At 50.1% G+C, this 25,644-nt stretch overlaps 13 non-coding genes across 13 annotated transcripts; all 13 read right to left on the reverse strand.

Moving 5' to 3' along the window:
* Positions 1 to 408: 408 nt before the first annotated feature.
* On the reverse strand, positions 409 to 549 carry LOC121697922. Its single transcript, XR_006026607.1, has one exon. It is a non-coding gene; the product is annotated as a U4 spliceosomal RNA (small nuclear RNA).
* Positions 550 to 1,138: 589 nt separating this feature from the next.
* LOC121697983 lies at positions 1,139 to 1,279 on the reverse strand. Its single transcript, XR_006026656.1, has one exon. It is a non-coding gene; the product is annotated as a U4 spliceosomal RNA (small nuclear RNA).
* A 589-nt stretch (positions 1,280 to 1,868) lies between these two features.
* Positions 1,869 to 2,009, reverse strand: LOC121697984. Its single transcript, XR_006026657.1, has one exon. It is a non-coding gene; the product is annotated as a U4 spliceosomal RNA (small nuclear RNA).
* Positions 2,010 to 2,593: 584 nt separating this feature from the next.
* On the reverse strand, positions 2,594 to 2,734 carry LOC121697985. Its single transcript, XR_006026658.1, has one exon. It is a non-coding gene; the product is annotated as a U4 spliceosomal RNA (small nuclear RNA).
* Positions 2,735 to 19,503: 16,769 nt separating this feature from the next.
* Positions 19,504 to 19,644, reverse strand: LOC121697986. The gene has a single exon (XR_006026659.1). It is a non-coding gene; the product is annotated as a U4 spliceosomal RNA (small nuclear RNA).
* Positions 19,645 to 20,228: 584 nt separating this feature from the next.
* Positions 20,229 to 20,369, reverse strand: LOC121697988. Its single transcript, XR_006026660.1, has one exon. It is a non-coding gene; the product is annotated as a U4 spliceosomal RNA (small nuclear RNA).
* A 584-nt stretch (positions 20,370 to 20,953) lies between these two features.
* On the reverse strand, positions 20,954 to 21,094 carry LOC121697919. The gene has a single exon (XR_006026604.1). It is a non-coding gene; the product is annotated as a U4 spliceosomal RNA (small nuclear RNA).
* A 584-nt stretch (positions 21,095 to 21,678) lies between these two features.
* LOC121697920 lies at positions 21,679 to 21,819 on the reverse strand. The gene has a single exon (XR_006026605.1). It is a non-coding gene; the product is annotated as a U4 spliceosomal RNA (small nuclear RNA).
* Positions 21,820 to 22,403: 584 nt separating this feature from the next.
* LOC121697923 lies at positions 22,404 to 22,544 on the reverse strand. Its single transcript, XR_006026608.1, has one exon. It is a non-coding gene; the product is annotated as a U4 spliceosomal RNA (small nuclear RNA).
* A 584-nt stretch (positions 22,545 to 23,128) lies between these two features.
* Positions 23,129 to 23,269, reverse strand: LOC121697989. Its single transcript, XR_006026661.1, has one exon. It is a non-coding gene; the product is annotated as a U4 spliceosomal RNA (small nuclear RNA).
* Positions 23,270 to 23,853: 584 nt separating this feature from the next.
* Positions 23,854 to 23,994, reverse strand: LOC121697990. The gene has a single exon (XR_006026662.1). It is a non-coding gene; the product is annotated as a U4 spliceosomal RNA (small nuclear RNA).
* Positions 23,995 to 24,578: 584 nt separating this feature from the next.
* LOC121697921 lies at positions 24,579 to 24,719 on the reverse strand. Its single transcript, XR_006026606.1, has one exon. It is a non-coding gene; the product is annotated as a U4 spliceosomal RNA (small nuclear RNA).
* Positions 24,720 to 25,303: 584 nt separating this feature from the next.
* Positions 25,304 to 25,444, reverse strand: LOC121697991. The gene has a single exon (XR_006026663.1). It is a non-coding gene; the product is annotated as a U4 spliceosomal RNA (small nuclear RNA).
* Between the last annotated feature and the right edge of the window lie 200 nt (positions 25,445 to 25,644).

Consider the following 25,644-nt stretch of genomic DNA (forward strand, 5'->3'; position numbering starts at 1 on the left):
TACAGCATACTGTATAACAGATTATTTTTTCACCCGACCGTTGCATGCTGGGATGCTGAAATGCAGTCGCACAAGTAGGCGGAGACTGAGTATGATCAGGGGAGTAAGGGCCGAGGTTAAGGTGGGGGTGGGGCGAGTATGACGGGCCACTATACAATACTTGCTTGCTATACTACATCCAGAGTAAAGGGAAAATATTTAGATGCATATCTCCCTTCAGCTGGTACATTGCCAAATAGAACCGAGACGAAATTTGCTGCTCTGACCTGGCCAAAAAAGCGCCGGAGAGTTGACGACCAGGTAGGCTATTCCTACCTCACTGTTCGGAAGGTCACCAAAGTCGCACAGCCCACAAAGCGCCGAACCCGACATGAACACTGATTTACGTTTCTTTCAACAACCAAACAGTCTCCTTGGAGACCACCAAAAATTGCCATTGCTGACTATATTTCAAGTCGTCAAGGCGGGGTATTGGGTAAAGTTTTCAACTAGCAATAATCGCGCCTCGGATAAACCTCATAGGCTACGATACTGCCACTGCGCAGAGATGACTGGAGATGGGAATGTGTTCTGGGACCGGGTGTGGGCAACAGTCATCACAAAGCTGGTGAGCTCAACTATCTAAAGAATAGCATCCATCCTATGCTATGCTAAACCATGTACAAGTACAACCCAAGTGCTGTTGTAGAGCAGTGGGCACCACAAGATGACATCAAAATACAGCAATTACTACAGCATACTGTATAACAGATTATTTTTTCACCCGACCGTTGCATGCTGGGATGCTGAAATGCAGTCGCACAAGTAGGCGGAGACTGAGTATGATCAGGGGAGTAAGGGCCGAGGTTAAGGTGGGGGTGGGGCGAGTATGACGGGCCACTATACAATACTTGCTTGCTATACTACATCCAGAGTAAAGGGAAAATATTTAGATGCATATCTCCCTTCAGCTGGTACATTGCCAAATAGAACCGAGACGAAATTTGCTGCTCTGACCTGGCCAAAAAAGCGCCGGAGAGTTGACGACCAGGTAGGCTATTCCTACCTCACTGTTCGGAAGGTCACCAAAGTCGCACAGCCCACAAAGCGCCGAACCCGACATGAACACTGATTTACGTTTCTTTCAACAACCAAACAGTCTCCTTGGAGACCACCAAAAATTGCCATTGCCGACTATATTTCAAGTCGTCAAGGCGGGGTATTGGGTAAAGTTTTCAACTAGCAATAATCGCGCCTCGGATAAACCTCATAGGCTACGATACTGCCACTGCGCAGAGATGACTGGAGATGGGAATGTGTTCTGGGACCGGGTGTGGGCAACAGTCATCACAAAGCTGGTGAGCTCAACTATCTAAAGAATAGCATCCATCCTATGCTATGCTAAACCATGTACAAGTACAACCCAAGTGCTGTTGTAGAGCAGTGGGCACCACAAGATGACATCAAAATACAGCAATTACTACAGCATACTGTATAACAGATTATTTTTTCACCCGACCGTTGCATGCTGGGATGCTGAAATGCAGTCGCACAAGTAGGCGGAGACTGAGTATGATCAGGGGAGTAAGGGCCGAGGTTAAGGTGGGGGTGGGGCGAGTATGACGGGCCACTATACAATACTTGCTTGCTATACTACATCCAGAGTAAAGGGAAAATATTTAGATGCATATCTCCCTTCAGCTGGTACATTGCCAAATAGAACCGAGACGAAATTTGCTGCTCTGACCTGGCCAAAAAAGCGCCGGAGAGTTGACGACCAGGTAGGCTATTCCTACCTCACTGTTCGGAAGGTCACCAAAGTCGCACAGCCCACAAAGCGCCGAACCCGACATGAACACTGATTTACGTTTCTTTCAACAACCAAACAGTCTCCTTGGAGACCACCAAAAATTGCCATTGCCGACTATATTTCAAGTCGTCAAGGCGGGGTATTGGGTAAAGTTTTCAACTAGCAATAATCGCGCCTCGGATAAACCTCATAGGCTACGATACTGCCACTGCGCAGAGATGACAGGAGATGGGAATGTGTTCTGGGACCGGGTGTGGGCAACAGTCATCACAAAGCTGGTGAGCTCAACTATCTAAAGAATAGCATCCATCCTATGCTATGCTAAACCATGTACAAGTACAACCCAAGTGCTGTTGTAGAGCAGTGGGCACCACAAGATGACATCAAAATACAGCAATTACTACAGCATATAACAGATCATTTTTTCACCCGACCGTTGCATGCTGGGATGCTGAAATGCAGTCGCACAAGTAGGCGGAGACTGAGTATGATCAGGGGAGTAAGGGCCGAGGTTAAGGTGGGGGTGGGGCGAGTATGACGGGCCACTATACAATACTTGCTTGCTATACTACATCCAGAGTAAAGGGAAAATATTTAGATGCATATCTCCCTTCAGCTGGTACATTGCCAAATAGAACCGAGACGAAATTTGCTGCTCTGACCTGGCCAAAAAAGCGCCGGAGAGTTGACGACCAGGTAGGCTATTCCTACCTCACTGTTCGGAAGGTCACCAAAGTCGCACAGCCCACAAAGCGCCGAACCCGACATGAACACTGATTTACGTTTCTTTCAACAACCAAACAGTCTCCTTGGAGACCACCAAAAATTGCCATTGCCGACTATATTTCAAGTCGTCAAGGCGGGGTATTGGGTAAAGTTTTCAACTAGCAATAATCGCGCCTCGGATAAACCTCATAGGCTACGATACTGCCACTGCGCAGAGATGACTGGAGATGGGAATGTGTTCTGGGACCGGGTGTGGGCAACAGTCATCACAAAGCTGGTGAGCTCAACTATCTAAAGAATAGCATCCATCCTATGCTATGCTAAACCATGTACAAGTACAACCCAAGTGCTGTTGTAGAGCAGTGGGCACCACAAGATGACATCAAAATACAGCAATTACTACAGCATATAACAGATCATTTTTTCACCCGACCGTTGCATGCTGGGATGCTGAAATGCAGTCGCACAAGTAGGCGGAGACTGAGTATGATCAGGGGAGTAAGGGCCGAGGTTAAGGTGGGGGTGGGGCGAGTATGACGGGCCACTATACAATACTTGCTTGCTATACTACATCCAGAGTAAAGGGAAAATATTTAGATGCATATCTCCCTTCAGCTGGTACATTGCCAAATAGAACCGAGACGAAATTTGCTGCTCTGACCTGGCCAAAAAAGCGCCGGAGAGTTGACGACCAGGTAGGCTATTCCTACTGTCGTGGAAATCTATCCACTTCCAAAAACCTCCAATCCAACTAGCACTCTGATGTCAAAGACCCGAAGGAGAACACCAAGACGAGAGAAGCTGGAGACTGTTGATCCTTTATTCACCGTATTGCAGTGATAATACAATCCAAACAAAGTCAGGACTGGACCGTCAGGCAATAGAGTGGTGAGTGGCAGCTGCTACCCCGATGAGATCTGATCTGAATGTGCCTGAGCTCTCTCCTTTATACTCTCGGGGGCCTGAGAGGCGTTCCTATCTCCAGGAACGTCACCAGGCCCCTTTTAGCCAATCAGAGCGTTTTGGGACTTGAGATACTGGTGGAAACTCCTCCTCATATCGACATTAAAAAATGTGTGTTGCTAGGCAGAAATGTGGGTCCAGGTTCTATGTGTAATCTGTTGCCAGGCAGGGTACGTTTTGATTTGGTTCTATGTGTCACTTCAACATCTGGTTTCACTTCCTCTCTCTGGAAGTCCCTGCTTGTCCTTTTCTGCTAGCCCCTTCTATTTCCACTCTTTGACTTCCAGTAAATGTTTGCATATTAAATGGAAGGTCTCCTTAATAGACCAGTACACACACAAGCATTATTATTAACTGTGTCATTATTAAATGTGTCTAGATAATATTATTATTAACTGTGTCATTATTAAATGTGTCTAGATAATATCACCACATATTCCCCCCTTCGAGGCTAAATTAGCCTCGCTATGTAGCATAAGCATTATTTAAACAAAGGAGTGTGTCATAACCCTGTATATTGTCATGACACCTCAGGCTATGGGCACATGAGCGAGTTACAGGGGAATGGTGTCTACCACTATAAACCTTATTGCATGCGTAAAATCTTAAACCTTATAACTAGTAAATGTGTCGGCATCATTGCCTTTACAAGAGTAAATAACATCGGTAAGCAAGCCCTGGACGCCCAGATCAAGTGACAGAAAGACCAATTCCTTGTTACGAACATATGGCTAGGACCCGAGACGGATTTGTCCCCAAAGCGGCTAATGTGCTAGTCACCTTGAGCATAAAGAAATTTCATGCAACGGCCATTGGTGCCAAATCGGAGTTACATAACAACTTCATGATCCCCCTGTCGCTTGCCCATCCCCTACTGGCTTCTTTAGCAGTAAGTGGTATATACGGCCCCTTTCCGGCCTCTATGCGTCACACTACACCCCCCTTTGTTACTCGCATCGCCATCCCCTTTTTCCTCCGGAGTCCTCCGGGCATTCACACTAGCGTGAGAATGGGTGAGCACACCGGCCGCGGGCGCGCTACACCGAGGGGACGGGCCGCCATGCTCTGCCTTAGGTTGCCCCTGCTGGCCAATGGGGTCGTACCCGTCCTCGAGCGCTGACCGCGCCACACACCTGCCACACCCCTAGGCGGGCCAGGTCCGGCGTGCGGTAACCTGGGGTGAGGTGATCACTCCTAGTAGCAAGCTTTTGGTTACGTCTATCCAGATTTGGATGGCCTTGCAGTGGAGGGCTACACCTCCATAAAACTTAAGTTACCGTCTATGTATAGCGAAGCACTAAGATGAAATTGAATCGAGATCACTTAAGGCGACTCATTCGTATCAGGTCACAGCCCATAACACCCCTTACCTCTAGTATCCCTTGACTCTGTCACCTGGGCGTGCAGTCACGTGCCTTGTGAATTACCTGTCAGTGTTGTGTATGTGAGCGTGCGTCAGTGTGTGTGTAGAGGTGGGTGACTCGCAGGACCCCACCCCTACTCGTATATATTCGGGAGGGGAAACTCCGGGGGAGGGAACTCCTGCCCTGAATTCCTTTCCATTGTATAACCCTCGTTGAATTCGTCTTCCATTATTCGCCTCACACTAGTTTGTACTAAAAGGATCCTCTCACTCGCATCCTCCTCGTCCCAGGGCATCCTTATATTTTGGACCACCAGTTGTCTAGCGACCACTTTGGAGCAACCCTTACCACAACATTGAGTAATACAGCAAAACATTCCTACCACTAAGGCTGCTCCAAACAATAACTTTCCCAGAAATGATACAATCTTACCCCCCCATGACCCCAAGGCGTCCGTTAGCCACCGGGTTACGGGGGCAAAAATATCCAGGGCTCCCACAAATGTTGGTGCCAATCCAGAGTTCTCGTGGGCCTCCTTGTTGACGGCCTTGAGCCTGTTCATCGCGTTCGTGAAGTCATCCATGTTCTCGCCTTCACCTGGGACGTACGTACAGCATGAGTCTGTTCCGACGATTGCGCACACTCCACCTTCCTTTGCCAGTATCCAGTCCACTGCTATCCTGGTTTCCATTGCCATCTTTGTGGTGGCGTTCAGCCTTCTATCAAATGCGTTGAACGCATCTATTGTGGCATTCATGAACCGTAGGGCGTTGTAGTGGATGTAGTTGATCCATTGAACATTCTTGGCGATGCCTATGGATGCTCCGTAGACGGGGATGGCGGCTTCAAATCCGGCGAGCACCTCGTCTCGTGCCTTGAACTGTCTCGGGACGAAGTGGGGCTGTCCGAATGCGTCCATATATACTCCATCGTCGGCGTCCCTCCGACTTCTTCTCAGGTTCCCTTCTACGGGTGTCTGCTGGTTGTGCTCTGGGTCGGTCGAGTTCAGTGTTGAGTTGCATTCTGACCAGGGGACTATGTAGGTTTGCTGGGCCAGGGTGACCCTTGCACACTTTCCCCTCCAGCGTTTCGGAAGGGTGTTTCGCAGTCCCCATCGTCTTCCACAGGCCCACCATAAGTCTGCCAGCGGAACATCCCGTTCGTTCACCCAGTTTACACCCAACATCGTGATGTTTGCTTCGACTTCAATCCTCTTCCCGTTTTCGCTCCTCTCTTCTAGGCGAAATAAGTAGCTGTTGGGTTCGTGGACCCATTTTGCTGCGCAGCGTCCTTCAAATGCTCCTACATCCGTCTTGCCCCCTCTTACCATGCCTTCATAGGGGGGTGCTTCAAAGCATTCAAACTCTACGTCTTCTGGTATTTCATAGAGGTGGTGTGTTTTCCTTGCTACCCTGGTTCCTATGCCTGGGTAGTCTTTTGCACATCTCGCCTCATTTTCTTGGGTCCTGTGCGTTTCTTCTCCTTTTCCTCGCACGAAGGGGCCTATACCAGTCCCCCACTTACGTAACTCCTCATTTCCTAATTGTTCAAGACATGCAAAGGGAGACAGCTTGTCTTCTTTGTACTGCCTTCCCGACGCTCGATATACCGCATCCTCTTCTCCAGTTCCTGGTGCTGGTAGTATGGCCAGCTTGGGTCTCACTGCTGAGCACACATAACACCCTCCTTCTGGCTTCACTGTCTTTGCTGTGTATTTGGCCCATTGCATCCATGAATTGTCCTCCCACGCCTCCAGAGCGCTTATTGATCTCTTCCTTCTTTCTTTGGCCTGAGTCCCATCAGTCTGGTTCTTTGACAGGTTTTCTGGAAGCGTGCTTGTATTATTTACATTTTTGCTCTCATTCTTGCTTGACGGGTTTTCTAGAAGCGTGCTTGTACTATTTACATTTTCGCTCTCATTCTTGCTTTGAGTCGTTGCATTGTTCAGCACCGGAGTCGTTGCACTGTCCAGCACTGGAGTCGTTGCACTGTCCGGCACCGGAGTCGTTGCACTGTCCGGCATCGGGATGTATTCGTTACTTCCCGATGCTTCTGACTCTGGGGTGGGCGCCTCATCTCCCGATCCCCCTATGTACAGAATATTGTCCGTGTCTAGGGCACCGTCGTCGAGCAGCTCCTCTCTGTCCCCTCGCACATCGTTATTGGGGGTGGCAGTCCGTACCCCCTCCGTCGCTTTCGTCGTCCTCTGGGAATCTCTGGAGGGGCCAATCGATGGCCTCCTCGAAGCCCCCCGTCCAGTGGGCATCGAGGGAGTCGTCCAGGCCGATTCCTCGGAGTACTTGTCTTGTCTCTTGGCTGGTCCCCGGGTGGCTGTCCCCGAAGTGGGGGCCGCCCGTGATGTGTCCTGAGTCCGTCGGCCTCCCCACAGGCTCCGCAGGAAGCTGCGAGCCCTGTCGAGGAGGTGTCCGGGGGGGAGGCGTAAGGACAGCGGGTAGCCTGAGCGCGTCGAGGGCCTCGGCAATCTCTGCGGCGGATGGCTGTGCTCCAGTCTGGTCGTCAGTGGGGGCGTTGGCTGGGTATGGGTAGTCCCAGTCGGCGTAGAAGTCCCCAAAGTTGATGGTGTCGTTCCCTTGCTGGTGTGGCGGTGGCGGTGGCGGTGGCGGCCCTTCCCCTTCCGACCTCGGCGCTTCTTCGGCGTCACTCCCCGTGAGGTCGGGTGTGGTCGTGGCCCGAGAGTGGGCTGTGGGGTCAGCTGGTGGATCACCGCTGGTCGAGGCGGTGGCAGGTCTGGATACTTGGGATTCGGGAGTGGCTCCCACTTCAGGTGGATGTCGCCTTCCCATCCTCGAGCCTGGCTCGGCTCCAGCATTGCCAGCACCTGTAGGCACAGATAGGGGAGGGAGAACAGCAGGCACCCTAGGTACATTCCGCCCAGGGTCATCAGCAGGAGCCGGCAGTATCCTCCGCCTCGTACTCCTACGCGCACCTGGTCCTCCCCTTTGTTCCCCACCACCATCATCCTCCCCGGGGGAGTCTGGTGGGGGTCCTGGCGGGCCCTGGTCCCCGTCATCGTTTTCCACCTCCTCTGGACCTCTCGCTCCTTCTGGTGGCACCGCCCTGTAACAAGAGTTAAGGTGATACCACAAATCTGATCCTTGCACTCTTACCGCCCGGGGGGTAGCCTGGGTCACTCGGTAGGGCCCTTCTGCCCTGGGGTCGAGACACGATCTCTTAAACACCCTCAGATATACCCAGTCTCCCACTTGGATTGGTCCGGGTTCAGTCCTCCGCTCCCGAGCTCTTTCTCTTCTCTTCTGCTCGTTGAAAACTGCCCTGTGAACTTGAGAAAGCTGTTTAATGTAACTGCTTACTTCCTGTTCTAGAATTTCCAGCGGAGGCCTCTGATCCCCTCTGAACCGTGGTGTGGGCATTGCCCGCCCCGTCACCATTTCATGCGGGGTCAGATGCGTGGTTCGATTTTTTTCGCAACGCATTTTCATCAGCGCGATTGGCAGCGCGTCAACCCAATTTAAGTTTGGCAGATTTGGATCGTCATGTGCGCTTTGGACGATCTTCGCTATCTTGTTTTTCAGCGTGCCGTTCGCCCTTTCAACCATCCCCTGGGACTGCGGGTGGTAAACACAACCAAACCGAGTCTTGATGCACAGCGCCTGCGCAATCTTTTTCCATGTGTTGGCCGTAAACGCTCGGCCATTGTCGCTACTGATTATTTCTGGGATCCCAAACCTGGGTATCACTTCCCTTGCTAGGAATCGAATCACCGTTTTTTCGTCCTGCCCTCGGCTTGGACAGGCTTCTACCCATCGTGAGTAGCGGCATATTATCACCAGCACGTGTTTGTACGCGTTTACCGTTCGACCCATGTCGATGTAGTCCATTACCAGGTGTTTGAACGGTCCCTCTGGGAGTGGCACGTGTCCCAGGGGCCGTGGTCCTATGCCTATTGTTATGTTGTTTCTGTAATTGTGTGTGGCACAGGTGTGGCAATTTCTTAGCACGTAATTGATGCGATCTTGAAGGTATGGGGCCCAGAACCCCTTGTCAAGTATCTGCCGCTTGACCTCCCCCCTTGCGCAATGATCCACATCATGCGCATCATGAATGAGGAGATCAAGGAGTCTACTTGGGGCCACCACCCTTCCATCATGACTCCTCCACACCCCATTTCTGCCTTTCGACGCACCCCTTTCCTCCCACAGCAGTGTTTCGGCACGCGGTGCCTCACTCTGTGCGTCTTTGATAGCGCTAAGCGTGAGCATGGGATCCACAATTCTAAGCGTTCGTCCGTCAGGCAAGGTTCGAACCACTGGGGCTTGTATTACTGTGTCGGTTGCCGTGAAAAACCGATCAATTACGCCTGGCGAGTACCTGGCCTCACAGGGCTTGTCCCCGCACTCGGGGCAACTGGCCCTCTGGCATAGCGCGCAACAGACGGGATCTACCTGGTGCTCGTGGTCGTCATCGCACCCTTGGGAGCACCACATACATGTGTTGTAAGGGTAGGGGCATTTTGTGGGGCAGGGCACGCTGTGCCCCGTCCTGTTGAGCAGTATTTTATGTGGTTCGTTATCCTGTGGAGATTTAGGGGCGGCATTTGACCTTCTAGCCTCCAACGCCGCTTCCTTTGCTGCCTCATCTGCCTGTGCATTCCCTAGAGTAATGTAATCCTGTCCCTTACAATGCGCCTTGCATTTGCATATTGCCAGCGTCTTTGGACGCATCATCGCTGCTAACAACAACTGAATCTGCTCCAGATGCTGGATGGGGCTCCCATCCGATTTCTTGAACCCTCTCTGTTTCCACTGGGCGCCATGCACATGGCAGACATTGTGGGCATAGGCGCTGTCCGTGTGTACGGTTGCGTCCTGTCCCTCCGCCAGAGAGCACGCTGCTGTCAGCGCCTTTAATTCAGCTAGTTGCGCTGAACATGGTTGTGTGCATGGCTCACTCATAATTGTCGCAAATGTTTCTGGACCTGTCATTTGCACTACGCTGAATCCTGCATGTGTCCTGTTGTCATAGTTATGGCTAGAGCCGTCCACAAAGTAGGTGATTCCCTGTCCTAATGGCTCGCTCTGCAGGTCTTCCCTTAGTTTTGAGAAGGCGATTGAATCAGCCACGCAGTCATGCGGCTCGCCCTCATACTCAAGTGGGATGAGATCCGCCGGGTTTCCTGCCGTGTCACATGCCTTTATAGTGACATCTGGGCAGAGCGACAGATTGTAATACCTCAATTGCCTCTGAGGCGTCACACAGAATTTTCCTTGTTCCACCAACTGTGCTATTGCGTGACTGGTGTGTATCACCACTGGCCATCCCATGGTGATGTTAGAGGCTTTGACGTAGGCCGAATATACGGCTTCGAGACCCTGGAAGCATGGGGGGTAGCCCTGGGCCACCGCATCCAGCTTCGAGCTGTAGTAGGCGATTGCTTGTTTGCCGCGTCCATGGCACTGTGTTTGTGCCATGATTGCGGTCATGTATGCGTCTTTTCCTGTTTCCTTTCTGACCGACACGTACAGATAGAAGGGTCTTCCGTAATCCGGCAGTGCAAGTGCAGGTGCTTGCTGTAGTTCTCCTTTGATGCGTTCAAACGCCTCGTTCCCGTCCACTGTCCATGTGAGACGATTCCTCAGGTGGCTGGTCCCAGCCTGCACGATCATGGCTCGTAGTGGGGCTATTTTTTGTTCATAGCACTCCACCCAGTCGCTGCTGAAACCTATGAGTCCAATGAACGACATCATTTGCTTCACCGTGTTTGGCTTCGGTGCCTTGGCAATTGCCTCAATGTGTTCCGGGGCGATGCCCTTGTGCCCATGTGAGATCCGGCGACCTAAGTAGATCACCTGGGGCTGTGCAAATTGTAGCTTTTTCCTTGATGCTTTGTACCCCCCTTCGGCCAGAACGGTCAGCACGTGGGCCGTATCCCTTTCACACGTTTCCTGGTCCGGTGAGCATACCAAGACGTCGTCAACATACTGCAGAATCGTGCTTTGGCATGTGATGTGCCTTAAGTCCTCCTTGAGGGCTTGGTTGAAGATGTGCGGTGAGTGCTTGAACCCTTGTGGGAGCCTCGTGTACTGGAACGTCTTGCCCTGATATTTGAATGCGAAAAATTCCCTACTTGCAGGGGCTACCCGTATTGTGAAAAATGCTTGAACCAGATCAATGGCGGAGAACGTTGTTGCACTTGCCGGGATGTTGGTCATTAGTACGTTAGCATGTGGGACGTCCGCCGGATAGTCCTCAATGCGCTCGTTGACGGGTCTGAGGTCCTGGACCATTCTCCATCGCACTCCATCCGCCTTCAGCACGGGAAATATGGGTGTGTTGCACCTTGCACTTGGGACTTCCTCTAAGACTCCTGCTCCCAGGAGGTCTTCAATTGTCCCTCTTATCCCTTCAGCTGCCTCTGCTGAAATGGGGTACTGTGGCTGGAAAGGCAGCGTCGCTCCTGGTTTCAGCCTGAACTCCACAGGGCTTGCTGACTTGACCAGCCCTATGTCACCATCTCCTTGCGACCATACCGCAGGCGGCACTCTTCTCAATATTCTCTCTGCCCGTTCGGCGTCTGTTTCTGTCACCTCCTGTAGCATCATCATTCTCCAGGGGGTCGGTCCCGGCCTCCCTGTCTTCTTGTCCGCCTCGCCGTCTAGGTAGTACTTCTTATACTCCTCCCACTCTAGGTCGGACTTGTCGATGGGCACATGGTTCTCCTTATCCCAGCATCGATATCCTGCTCCTCCCAGCAGGCCATACATGCAGTATGGGTTGCCGTAGGGGCATCCTTTGACGTAGGGTATGTCATAAACCTTCTCTGGGAGATATGTTGTTGATTGTGCTTCCCTTTTCTTTGGGCACCATGACAGATGTCGCATGTACATGCTCCATTCTGCGTCTTCTTTGCTGAACGGTACATGTCTCGTTTTGTCCCAGCAGCGGCGCCCCGCTCCTGGGAACAGGCGGTAGAGGCAAAATTGATTCCCATATGGACATCTTTCAACATAGGGTATCTCCTCTCTCTCCTGTGGTTCTGTGTCCATGATTTCGATTATCTGTGGGACTCCCCACACGGTGACTGGGTTGTTCAATTTTATCCTGAACATTGGCTCTCCTCCTTTACTGATAGCCGTTTGGAGTCGGTCATTTCCTGTGTCCTTCCACTTGACGCACAGGGCCTTGAACATCACTGGGCCCATCTCTCTGGCTCTGTGACCTCTGGCCACTCTCAGAGTAATGTGTGGCCTTGTTCCAGGCATGTCGAAGATCAGGCCTAGATCCCATCCTTTTGCAAATTTCACCTCAGCGGCCACTCCTTCCTTGGCCACCACCAGTGCGTGTATGTCGAGTGGGATGCGTCCCCACTTACTCACGTCCCTATGCCATCTTTCCTCTCTTTCCTTGCTTGGCGTTTGGTCGAATTTTATCGTACAATGAAAAGGGCATCTCGGCGTCCTCAGCCGAGCATGAAGGCTGTTTATTTGGAAGGCATACTCGTTGTAGATTACTCGCTCTATGCTTGGTTCCAGTTGTCCAATCCAGTAGACCTGGTGAGTTTCAGTTTGAGTCGGGGCACTTATCCTTAGGGCCATTTGGGTTGCCAGCCCTGTTATTTGTACTCCTGTTGGGGAACACTCAATTTGGAGTCTTAGGTTGCACAGTGCGTCCCGTCCCAATAGGTTGACGGGCGTGTGCTCTGCTATTAAGACTGGTATCCTGATTTCCTTGTCTTCTATTTGGATCGATACTGGAGCCGTCATTGGAATTAGCTGCGTTTTTCCCGAAAAACCCACTGTCTTCATAAACTTTCCTGAAGATCTGGGGAGGTGTTGGGCATCTTTTGGGTGAAGACAAGTATACGTTGCCCCTGTATCCACTAAACATTTGACTTCCATGCCCTCGATTAGAACCTGCAGCATTGGTTCTGCGTCAGCTCCCCTTGTCAGGGCGGGGAACTGACCCTCCCCTGGGTTTTCTGGGCCTCGTCAATTCCAGTTTCCCCCGTAAGGGGAGACTGGGCCAGAGGGTGCCTGCATTTGCTGTGGGGCTCTCCCTTGTTGGGGAGCATAGTTCCCTCCTTGCATTTGTCCTTGGTTTGCCTGTCCTCCTTGGTTGTTCTGGCCTCCGGTCTTCGTCGGGCAATCCCTGGAGATGTGTCCCGTTCCTCCACACATCCAACATTGAATGCTGTTTCCTTGGTTCTGCTGGCCTTGGTATTGTCCCCTTCCATAGCCTCCTCTGCCTTGTCCACCTCTTCCCTGGCGGAATCCTCCTCTGCCTCTTGGTTGGTACCATTGTTGTCTCTGTTGCTGTTGTTGTGGGGGTCCATATGGCGCTTGTTGCCATGTTTGCATCATGGGCTGCATGGGTTGTGGCTGCATCATTACTGGTTGTTGCACCATAGGTTGCTGCACTATCGGTGGTGGTGGCTGTGTGGTAGGGGCTGTAGCAGGCATTACCGGAGCTTGGGTAACTGCCTTCTTTGCCCCCTTTGCCTCCTGGAGCTGCACATGGGTCAGCTTCCTTATCGCTTCCTTCTCCTGCTGCTCCTCCTTGTCTTTCCCTTGTCTGTACAGAGTTACATGGTGTACCACCGCCAGTCTAAATTCTTCTTTTGGCATGGCTGCCAGGCGCCAGTCGCTTTCCAGCTGCGTCCTGACTTCTCTTGGCAATGCGTCCATAACCGCTCTTCTGAACTGCATGGTGAGGGGACCGGAATCTTCTGGTCTTTGTTCCATCCTTATCGTCCATTCCTGCGCTGCCCTTTCCACGAAGGCTGCGGGGTTATCGCTGTCTTTGAGTTTCTCTATCCAGACGGCTGAGGGGCTGTAGTGGTTGGGGTAAGCTGCCCTTAGGGCCTTCCACACGTTGTTCCGGACGCTATCAAAACACAGGGCGTCTCTGCTGGGATTCATCAACCGCCCTAGGTTTTCTCTCTCCAGTACAGCCTCTGTGTCAGCCTTTCCCAATATCAGGCCGAGCAGATATTTTATATCTCCCACGGCCAGGTTTCGGCCTTGAGTCTCTGACTCCAGCCGACTTATCCATCTGCCCGCTCCCTCATGCAGGACAGGGAGCCGTGAAATGAGGCCATTCACATCTGAGTGGGTCCATGGCTGGTAGTGGGCCGTGTGGTTTTTTGTTATTAACGGTGCCATCACAACCGTCTCTTCCTCATCCAATTCTTCTGGGATGGCTTCCATTCTTTCTTTTCCTTTCCGTGCCCTCTCTCTTTCTTTCTTTCCCTCCTTTTCCAGTTTTTCCAGCTCCTTCTTGTTTTCTTTTAGGCCTTTCTTGACTCCCCCTTCGATCTCGTCGAGCCCCTTTCGCACTCCTTTTCTGATCTCATCCAGGCCTTTCTCCACTCCTTTCTTCATCCTGCTGATTCCAAACAGTCCTGAGGCGAGCACACTGGGTGGGATCATCACTGGGAGCATTCTGGCCCGCTCTCTACATTCCTCTGTCTGTCGCTGGTGGGCCTTCACACCCTTTTCTCCTTTGAACGTTCTTTCGCAGCCGAGACACACTGAGGGGCCCGCTCCCTTCGGACCCTGTGACAGTTCTCTCTGAATTTGCTCCTCGAGGAGCTGAATTTGCTCTTCGAGGAGCTGTTCCGTGACTTCCAGTCCTACCTCCTCGTCTTCCCCTGACTCACAGTCTTCTCCTGAGTCAGCCTGGCTGTCTGCCCCGTCCGTATCTTCCTCCTCTTCTTTCGCTATCGTGGTTGGATCGCAGGTCAGTTCGAAGGTCAGTCGGCGGGCCCTCCTCCTTTCGGAGGACTCTCGTCTGGACTCTCGACGGCTTTCCCTTTTTCCACTCTCCTGTTCCCTTTTCAGCTCCTCGCTCTTCTTCATCTCTTCCTCTCTTCTTCTGTTTCGGCGTCTCTCTTCCGCTCGCCTAATGGCTTCTTCCACTTTCCTCCCGCACATCTGGGTGTATTCCTCGAGCTTCCGCCATGACTCTCTGCACCCCTCCTTCACCGGTTCCTGGTCCATCTGCGACCTCACCCAGGCCAGGGTTTTCATGGCCTCTCTATCTCGGGCTTCTCTCTCTTCCTCCCCTGTGGCCTCTACCCACTCTCTCATGACTGTCTCCAGGTGGTCCCACAGCCTCCCATACCATTGTCTCTGTTCCTTTTCTCCCTCCCCAGGGGCTTGTTCCTTCCTTTGGCCTGGAAGGCGTAGGGGCTTGCTTCCTCCAGTTTCTGGATCACCTGTACGTCTCTTCTGGCTCTCCTGCCAGAGTTCTTGGGGGCTGGTCACTGGAGATCCGTCTGTTTCCCGGTGGCCTCTTAGGCTTGTGTGGTAGTCACTCACCACCCGCTCCTCCAATTCCCTTGCAGTTTCTTCTTCTTCATCCCACTGCTTTCCTCCACCCGGCTCTGTACTTTCCAGAAGGTGTTCTGGGAGCGTTTCCCTGGCGGGGGATGATGGTGGCGATGACTGCGCAGACGCCGGTTGGGATGTTGATGGTTTCGGCTGGGGGTTGGCCTGTTCCCACCTTATTCTTTTTACTTCTTTCAGCACCTCCGCGCAGGTCCCTTCTAGGGTGATCCCCTTCACCATTAGTGGGGCCTGTACTGCCAGGTGCACCGTTGGGGCCTGTGACCCATATCCCGGTGCTTGCATTGCCAGGGTCCGTGGGTCCCTCTCTTCCAGGCGCCGGATTATTTCCCGCACGTTATCCTCTCCTTGCGGCACCTCTGGGTACAGTTTGTCCTTTTCTCTGTATGGGGGAGGACGCAGCTCCTCCATGGGCGGAGCTCCTGGCTCTGCTGCTTGGGTCGGGGCGTCCAGCTCTTTCTCTGTGGGCTGTGATTGGGGGCACTTCTCTGTGGTGGGCGTTTCAGGCGGCGTGTCATTCTGGTCCGCCCTTTGCCTTCTCTTTCTCTCCGATATCTTAGCGAAGGCCTCCAGAGTTTTCAGTTCCTTCTCTCTCTTTTCCTGTCTCCGTGGGCCTTTGTCATAACCCTTGTGGTTCATGATTTTTTCCCTCATTTGGGCAATTATTGTTGGGTTGAGTGACCCTTCTTTTGGCCATGCTGTGTGGTCTCCTTTGTATCTTAGGAGCCACTTGTGGTTGATGGTTTTTACGTCCTTTTCAGCGATGGCATTCTCCCTTACTACTTCCTCCAGCGGTGTCATTACTCTGGTTGCCATTTTTCTTAGAGGTCGTTGTCTTCGGTGGAATGGGGATTTTTGCCGTAGTCTAGTTCGTTTATGTCCTCCCGTTCAGTGCAGAACAGGCGACAATCCTTTTCGTATTGTCTTTTCCTCTCCCTCCTGTATCTGTTCTGGTCTTTTTCCTCCCAGTCCAGTCGTAGGTCACTCACCAAGTATAGTATAGAGTTCTGTACGTCGCCCCACTCCTGGAAGACCGTATTCAGTTTGCCTCTCCTTTCTTCAAATGCCTCTCCTCTATCGTTCACTGCGCTTACGCTCCACCCGTCACTCCCGTGCTCGGAGATTCTTATTGTCCACTTCTCTTTTTTCTTCAGGTCACTCGATGTAGCCTCTCCTTTACTTCCGGCTGCTTGGGGCTGTGGTTCCTCCTGTTTCCTCACTGGTAGGTTATTAGGGGTTAGTTTACTCAACAAAGAAAGCGTCGCTTTTAGGTCTATGTCGTCTCGATTTTTGCACCTATACGGGAATTTGCACTCAAAGGGGGCCTCACCCACGTATCCTACGTGTTCTCGGCCCTCTCCGTCTCTAACGCTCGTCTCCCAGTCGTGTTCGTCGTATTCAACGATATCTATGGCCCAGAGCACGTTCTGTTGTCCCTGTTCCATATACTTTCAGCGTTTCTCCTGGACCTGCTCAATAGGCTTCTGTGCTTTGTTCACTTACTTTCTAAGTTCATTCGCTATTTGTGGGCGTTACTCTGCTTATTTTCTCTAGTTCCTGTTTTACTTTAGTATTATAACTATCCTTCCTTTTTCCACCAGCGTTATTGTATCAGTGGGGGCTTTGAGTCCTTATCTCTTCTTTTCAATAATATTTCTTCATTCAAGATCACCTTTTAACCTTTTATTTTGCTTTTACCAAGTACATTTATTGACTTTATTTTCTCTTTATTTTTATTGAAGCAGGTACAACACTTTCAATTCAAGCAAAGTTAGCGGTTTACAAGTTTTTGCTAAGCCGTTACTGTGGGGTTTATTCAGTTCAAGCAGTTGTTATGGAGGCCCTGCAGCAGTGCCTCCCCTTCCTATCTATTATCTCTATTTGTCCTTCTCCTTCTTGCAGCTGGGGAATCCCTCTCAAACTTACGCTTCCTTCCCTCAGGTGGGGCAAAGAGCTGGTCAACCACTGGCCTTGTGTTCACCCCCACAAACTTTCCTACCTGCTCTATTACTGTCTGCAGTGCCAATGGCGCTACGCTGGTGCCTAGTCTTGAGTGGGTTCCTCCGTATTTGTCACGGTGGTCAACATGAACTGAATATTTATCCCTAGTGCTCCCTTCCTTGTTCCAGAACACTGATACTGATAAAGACTCTCTCATAAAATCGGCCAACCTTCCTCTATCTCGGCCAACTATCTCTTTCAGTGCCTGTTCTATATCCCGCACTGGCTGGGGCTCAGTCGGGCCGTGAACCTCCTCCTGCTGGGGCACAGTTGGACTGTAGCTTGAGTTGGACCGGGGGTTGGTTGGGCTATAACTTGTAGAGGGCGGTGGGCTGTATCGGGGGGTGGCTGGGCTGTTAACTATACGGAATGGGCTGCGAATCAGCTGATGGGACACGGTGTTGCCTGGATAGGGAGTTGGAGCTCTCACTAGACCTCCTCGACCTGACTCCTGGCGCCCCTCTTCCTCTGACCCTAGGCTGCTGTATCCTGTCTCTGGTGGGGCACCTACTTCCCCTGACTCACTGTCTGCTTCTTCCTCTCTCACACTACTGTTTGGAGTGAACTCTTCTGGGGAGTCTGTGTCTGGTTCTTCCTTACCTGAATCATCAGAAATTTCAAAGCGGTAGAGGACTTGTCCTAGGGTCTCTGGCCTATGGTCTCTCACAATCCTAATCTTGGGCAATATTGTTACTCTAACAGGGGGCTCGGGGGGGGCATCTGCAAAAACCTCCAACAACTGCAACAATCTCCTTATGTCCAGGCTATGATTGCTATGCAACTGTCTTATGAATATTGCAGCCGCAACTTCTATCATGTGAGTTTGACGTCCGTCTGTTAGCGTGGCGATCCTCCTTCCCTCGCCGAACTCTTCTACCTCAAATTTGTATGTGCGCTTGTCTTGCATCTATTGTGGGCCCATGCCCAGGTGGTCAAAAGAAAACACAACGGCGCACACTCAGTTTTTACAGAAACAACAGCAGATTATAATAAAATGTATTTTGTTCATCACTCTTTGCTCAGGACAGTTTCACACGTTCAACTTACAGTTAATATTGCAGTTTTTACCTATTAACCTGTTCCTTTTCTCTGAAGCACACATATATTTTAGGGCAGCCCGTGCTCCCTTCACACAAAATACTATTTTAGTTTTCTCCTTGAAAACTAGATTTCCTCCTTGGAAATTAAAACACTATTTTAGTTTTCTCCTTGAAAACTAGATTTCCTCCTTGGAAATTATTACATGGCCATTTAACTCAGTTTTCTCCTTGAAAACTATTTTAACCGGTTCACAAAATTACAAAACGCTTTTTTAAGACCAACAGTACAACCCAATCTCTGTCTGGTGTCTCCACTATTCTTTTGAGGATTCAGGTTAGCATCCCTTCCCGGCCTACCCACCGACTCCCACAGTACAGTTCTCCCTAATAATAAGCAAAAGTGCTTACCTTTTTTGGGCCCGGAGAACTGCACTGGAGAAGTCTGTTTCACCCGGGACGGAACTGCTTTCCTTGTTGAATCCTTTCAAATCTCGGTAGGAACCTCCAGATCTGTCGTGGAAATCTATCCACTTCCAAAAACCTCCAATCCAACTAGCACTCTGATGTCAAAGACCCGAAGGAGAACACCAAGACGAGAGAAGCTGGAGACTGTTGATCCTTTATTCACCGTATTGCAGTGATAATACAATCCAAACAAAGTCAGGACTGGACCGTCAGGCAATAGAGTGGTGAGTGGCAGCTGCTACCCCGATGAGATCTGATCTGAATGTGCCTGAGCTCTCTCCTTTATACTCTCGGGGGCCTGAGAGGCGTTCCTATCTCCAGGAACGTCACCAGGCCCCTTTTAGCCAATCAGAGCGTTTTGGGACTTGAGATACTGGTGGAAACTCCTCCTCATATCGACATTAAAAAATGTGTGTTGCTAGGCAGAAATGTGGGTCCAGGTTCTATGTGTAATCTGTTGCCAGGCAGGGTACGTTTTGATTTGGTTCTATGTGTCACTTCAACATCTGGTTTCACTTCCTCTCTCTGGAAGTCCCTGCTTGTCCTTTTCTGCTAGCCCCTTCTATTTCCACTCTTTGACTTCCAGTAAATGTTTGCATATTAAATGGAAGGTCTCCTTAATAGACCAGTACACACACAAGCATTATTATTAACTGTGTCATTATTAAATGTGTCTAGATAATATTATTATTAACTGTGTCATTATTAAATGTGTCTAGATAATATCACCACACTACCTCACTGTTCGGAAGGTCACCAAAGTCGCACAGCCCACAAAGCGCCGAACCCGACATGAACACTGATTTACGTTTCTTTCAACAACCAAACAGTCTCCTTGGAGACCACCAAAAATTGCCATTGCCGACTATATTTCAAGTCGTCAAGGCGGGGTATTGGGTAAAGTTTTCAACTAGCAATAATCGCGCCTCGGATAAACCTCATAGGCTACGATACTGCCACTGCGCAGAGATGACTGGAGATGGGAATGTGTTCTGGGACCGGGTGTGGGCAACAGTCATCACAAAGCTGGTGAGCTCAACTATCTAAAGAATAGCATCCATCCTATGCTATGCTAAACCATGTACAAGTACAACCCAAGTGCTGTTGTAGAGCAGTGGGCACCACAAGATGACATCAAAATACAGCAATTACTACAGCATATAACAGATCATTTTTTCACCCGACCGTTGCATGCTGGGATGCTGAAATGCAGTCGCACAAGTAGGCGGAGACTGAGTATGATCAGGGGAGTAAGGGCCGAGGTTAAGGTGGGGGTGGGGCGAGTATGACGGGCCACTATACAATACTTGCTTGCTATACTACATCCAGAGTAAAGGGAAAATATTTAGATGCATATCTCCCTTCAGCTGGTACATTGCCAAATAGAACCGAGACGAAATTTGCTGCTCTGACCTGGCCAAAAAAGCGCCGGAGAGTTGACGACCAGGTAGGCTATTCCTACCTCACTGTTCGGAAGGTCACCAAAGTCGCACAGCCCACAAAGCGCCGAACCCGACATGAACACTGATTTACGTTTCTTTCAACAACCAAACAGTCTCCTTGGAGACCACCAAAAATTGCCATTGCCGACTATATTTCAAGTCGTCAAGGCGGGGTATTGGGTAAAGTTTTCAACTAGCAATAATCGCGCCTCGGATAAACCTCATAGGCTACGATACTGCCACTGCGCAGAGATGACTGGAGATGGGAATGTGTTCTGGGACCGGGTGTGGGCAACAGTCATCACAAAGCTGGTGAGCTCAACTATCTAAAGAATAGCATCCATCCTATGCTATGCTAAACCATGTACAAGTACAACCCAAGTGCTGTTGTAGAGCAGTGGGCACCACAAGATGACATCAAAATACAGCAATTACTACAGCATATAACAGATCATTTTTTCACCCGACCGTTGCATGCTGGGATGCTGAAATGCAGTCGCACAAGTAGGCGGAGACTGAGTATGATCAGGGGAGTAAGGGCCGAGGTTAAGGTGGGGGTGGGGCGAGTATGACGGGCCACTATACAATACTTGCTTGCTATACTACATCCAGAGTAAAGGGAAAATATTTAGATGCATATCTCCCTTCAGCTGGTACATTGCCAAATAGAACCGAGACGAAATTTGCTGCTCTGACCTGGCCAAAAAAGCGCCGGAGAGTTGACGACCAGGTAGGCTATTCCTACCTCACTGTTCGGAAGGTCACCAAAGTCGCACAGCCCACAAAGCGCCGAACCCGACATGAACACTGATTTACGTTTCTTTCAACAACCAAACAGTCTCCTTGGAGACCACCAAAAATTGCCATTGCCGACTATATTTCAAGTCGTCAAGGCGGGGTATTGGGTAAAGTTTTCAACTAGCAATAATCGCGCCTCGGATAAACCTCATAGGCTACGATACTGCCACGGCGCAGAGATGACTGGAGATGGGAATGTGTTCTGGGACCGGGTGTGGGCAACAGTCATCACAAAGCTGGTGAGCTCAACTATCTAAAGAATAGCATCCATCCTATGCTATGCTAAACCATGTACAAGTACAACCCAAGTGCTGTTGTAGAGCAGTGGGCACCACAAGATGACATCAAAATACAGCAATTACTACAGCATATAACAGAGCATTTTTTCACCCGACCGTTGCATGCTGGGATGCTGAAATGCAGTCGCACAAGTAGGCGGAGACTGAGTATGATCAGGGGAGTAAGGGCCGAGGTTAAGGTGGGGGTGGGGCGAGTATGACGGGCCACTATACAATACTTGCTTGCTATACTACATCCAGAGTAAAGGGAAAATATTTAGATGCATATCTCCCTTCAGCTGGTACATTGCCAAATAGAACCGAGACGAAATTTGCTGCTCTGACCTGGCCAAAAAAGCGCCGGAGAGTTGACGACCAGGTAGGCTATTCCTACCTCACTGTTCGGAAGGTCACCAAAGTCGCACAGCCCACAAAGCGCCGAACCCGACATGAACACTGATTTACGTTTCTTTCAACAACCAAACAGTCTCCTTGGAGACCACCAAAAATTGCCATTGCCGACTATATTTCAAGTCGTCAAGGCGGGGTATTGGGTAAAGTTTTCAACTAGCAATAATCGCGCCTCGGATAAACCTCATAGGCTACGATACTGCCACGGCGCAGAGATGACTGGAGATGGGAATGTGTTCTGGGACCGGGTGTGGGCAACAGTCATCACAAAGCTGGTGAGCTCAACTATCTAAAGAATAGCATCCATCCTATGCTATGCTAAACCATGTACAAGTACAACCCAAGTGCTGTTGTAGAGCAGTGGGCACCACAATATGACATCAAAATACAGCAATTACTACAGCATATAACAGAGCATTTTTTCACCCGACCGTTGCATGCTGGGATGCTGAAATGCAGTCGCACAAGTAGGCGGAGACTGAGTATGATCAGGGGAGTAAGGGCCGAGGTTAAGGTGGGGGTGGGGCGAGTATGACGGGCCACTATACAATACTTGCTTGCTATACTACATCCAGAGTAAAGGGAAAATATTTAGATGCATATCTCCCTTCAGCTGGTACATTGCCAAATAGAACCGAGACGAAATTTGCTGCTCTGACCTGGCCAAAAAAGCGCCGGAGAGTTGACGACCAGGTAGGCTATTCCTACCTCACTGTTCGGAAGGTCACCAAAGTCGCACAGCCCACAAAGCGCCGAACCCGACATGAACACTGATTTACGTTTCTTTCAACAACCAAACAGTCTCCTTGGAGACCACCAAAAATTGCCATTGCCGACTATATTTCAAGTCGTCAAGGCGGGGTATTAGGTAAAGTTTTCAACTAGCAATAATCGCGCCTCGGATAAACATCATAGGCTACGATACTGCCACTGCGCAGAGATGACTGGAGATGGGAATGTGTTCTGGGACCGGGTGTGGGCAACAGTCATCACAAAGCTGGTGAGCTCAACTATCTAAAGAATAGCATCCATCCTATGCTATGCTAAACCATGTACAAGTACAACCCAAGTGCTGTTGTAGAGCAGTGGGCACCATAAGATGACATCAAAATACAGCAATTACTACAGCATATAACAGAGCATTTTTTCACCCGACCGTTGCATGCTGGGATGCTGAAATGCAGTCGCACAAGTAGGCGGAGACTGAGTATGATCAGGGGAGTAAGGGCCGAGGTTAAGGTGGGGGTGGGGCGAGTATGACGGGCCACTATACAATACTTGCTTGCTATACTACATCCAGAGTAAAGGGAAAATATTTAGATGCATATCTCCCTTCAGCTGGTACATTGCCAAATAGAACCGAGACGAAATTTGCTGCTCTGACCTGGCCAAAAAAGCGCCGGAGAGTTGACGACCAGGTAGGCTATTCCTACCTCACTGTTCGGAAGGTCACCAAAGTCGCACAGCCCACAAAGCGCCGAACCCGACATGAACACTGATTTACGTTTCTTTCAACAACCAAACAGTCTCCTTGGAGACCACCAAAAATTGCCATTGCCGACTATATTTCAAGTCGTCAAGGCGGGGTATTGGGTAAAGTTTTCAACTAGCAATAATCGCGCCTCGGATAAACCTCATAGGCTACGATACTGCCACTGCGCAGAGATGACTGGAGATGGGAATGTGTTCTGGGACCGGGTGTGGGCAACAGTCATCACAAAGCTGGTGAGCTCAACTATCTAAAGAATAGCATCCATCCTATGCTATGCTAAACCATGTACAAGTACAACCCAAGTGCTGTTGTAGAGCAGTGGGCACCACAAGATGACATCAAAATACAGCAATTACTACAGCATATAACAGATCATTTTTTCACCCGACCGTTGCATGCTGGGATGCTGAAATGCAGTCGCACAAGTAGGCGGAGACTGAGTATGATCAGGGGAGTAAGGGCCGAGGTTAAGGTGGGGGTGGGGCGAGTATGACGGGCCACTATACAATACTTGCTTGCTATACTACATCCAGAGTAAAGGGAAAATATTTAGATGCATATCTCCCTTCAGCTGGTACATTGCCAAATAGAACCGAGACGAAATTTGCTGCTCTGACCTGGCCAAAAAAGCGCCGGAGAGTTGACGACCAGGTAGGCTATTCCTACCTCACTGTTCGGAAGGTCACCAAAGTCGCACAGCCCACAAAGCGCCGAACCCGACATGAACACTGATTTACGTTTCTTTCAACAACCAAACAGTCTCCTTGGAGACCACCAAAAATTGCCATTGCCGACTATATTTCAAGTCGTCAAGGCGGGGTATTGGGTAAAGTTTTCAACTAGCAATAATCGCGCCTCGGATAAACCTCATAGGCTACGATACTGCCACTGCGCAGAGATGACTGGAGATGGGAATGTGTTCTGGGACCGGGTGTGGGCAACAGTCATCACAAAGCTGGTGAGCTCAACTATCTAAAGAATAGCATCCATCCTATGCTATGCTAAACCATGTACAAGTACAACCCAAGTGCTGTTGTAGAGCAGTGGGCACCACAAGATGACATCAAAATACAGCAATTACTACAGCATATAACAGATCATTTTTTCACCCGACCGTTGCATGCTGGGATGCTGAAATGCAGTCGCACAAGTAGGCGGAGACTGAGTATGATCAGGGGAGTAAGGGCCGAGGTTAAGGTGGGGGTGGGGCGAGTATGACGGGCCACTATACAATACTTGCTTGCTATACTACATCCAGAGTAAAGGGAAAATATTTAGATGCATATCTCCCTTCAGCTGGTACATTGCCAAATAGAACCGAGACGAAATTTGCTGCTCTGACCTGGCCAAAAAAGCGCCGGAGAGTTGACGACCAGGTAGGCTATTCCTACCTCACTGTTCGGAAGGTCACCAAAGTCGCACAGCCCACAAAGCGCCGAACCCGACATGAACACTGATTTACGTTTCTTTCAACAACCAAACAGTCTCCTTGGAGACCACCAAAAATTGCCATTGCCGACTATATTTCAAGTCGTCAAGGCGGGGTATTGGGTAAAGTTTTCAACTAGCAATAATCGCGCCTCGGATAAACCTCATAGGCTACGATACTGCCACGGCGCAGAGATGACTGGAGATGGGAATGTGTTCTGGGACCGGGTGTGGGCAACAGTCATCACAAAGCTGGTGAGCTCAACTATCTAAAGAATAGCATCCATCCTATGCTATGCTAAACCATGTACAAGTACAACCCAAGTGCTGTTGTAGAGCAGTGGGCACCACAAGATGACATCAAAATACAGCAATTACTACAGCATATAACAGATCATTTTTTCACCCGACCGTTGCATGCTGGGATGCTGAAATGCAGTCGCACAAGTAGGCGGAGACTGAGTATGATCAGGGGAGTAAGGGCCGAGGTTAAGGTGGGGGTGGGGCGAGTATGACGGGCCACTATACAATACTTGCTTGCTATACTACATCCAGAGTAAAGGGAAAATATTTAGATGCATATCTCCCTTCAGCTGGTACATTGCCAAATAGAACCGAGACGAAATTTGCTGCTCTGACCTGGCCAAAAAAGCGCCGGAGAGTTGACGACCAGGTAGGCTATTCCTACCTCACTGTTCGGAAGGTCACCAAAGTCGCACAGCCCACAAAGCGCCGAACCCGACATGAACACTGATTTACGTTTCTTTCAACAACCAAACAGTCTCCTTGGAGACCACCAAAAATTGCCATTGCCGACTATATTTCAAGTCGTCAAGGCGGGGTATTGGGTAAAGTTTTCAACTAGCAATAATCGCGCCTCGGATAAACCTCATAGGCTACGATACTGCCACTGCGCAGAGATGACTGGAGATGGGAATGTGTTCTGGGACCGGGTGTGGGCAACAGTCATCACAAAGCTGGTGAGCTCAACTATCTAAAGAATAGCATCCATCCTATGCTATGCTAAACCATGTACAAGTACAACCCAAGTGCTGTTGTAGAGCAGTGGGCACCACAAGATGACATCAAAATACAGCAATTACTACAGCATATAACAGAACA

The sequence above is a fragment of the Alosa sapidissima genome, chromosome 22, assembly GCF_018492685.1.
Source record: "Alosa sapidissima isolate fAloSap1 chromosome 22, fAloSap1.pri, whole genome shotgun sequence".
Lineage (NCBI taxonomy): Eukaryota > Metazoa > Chordata > Actinopteri > Clupeiformes > Clupeidae > Alosa > Alosa sapidissima.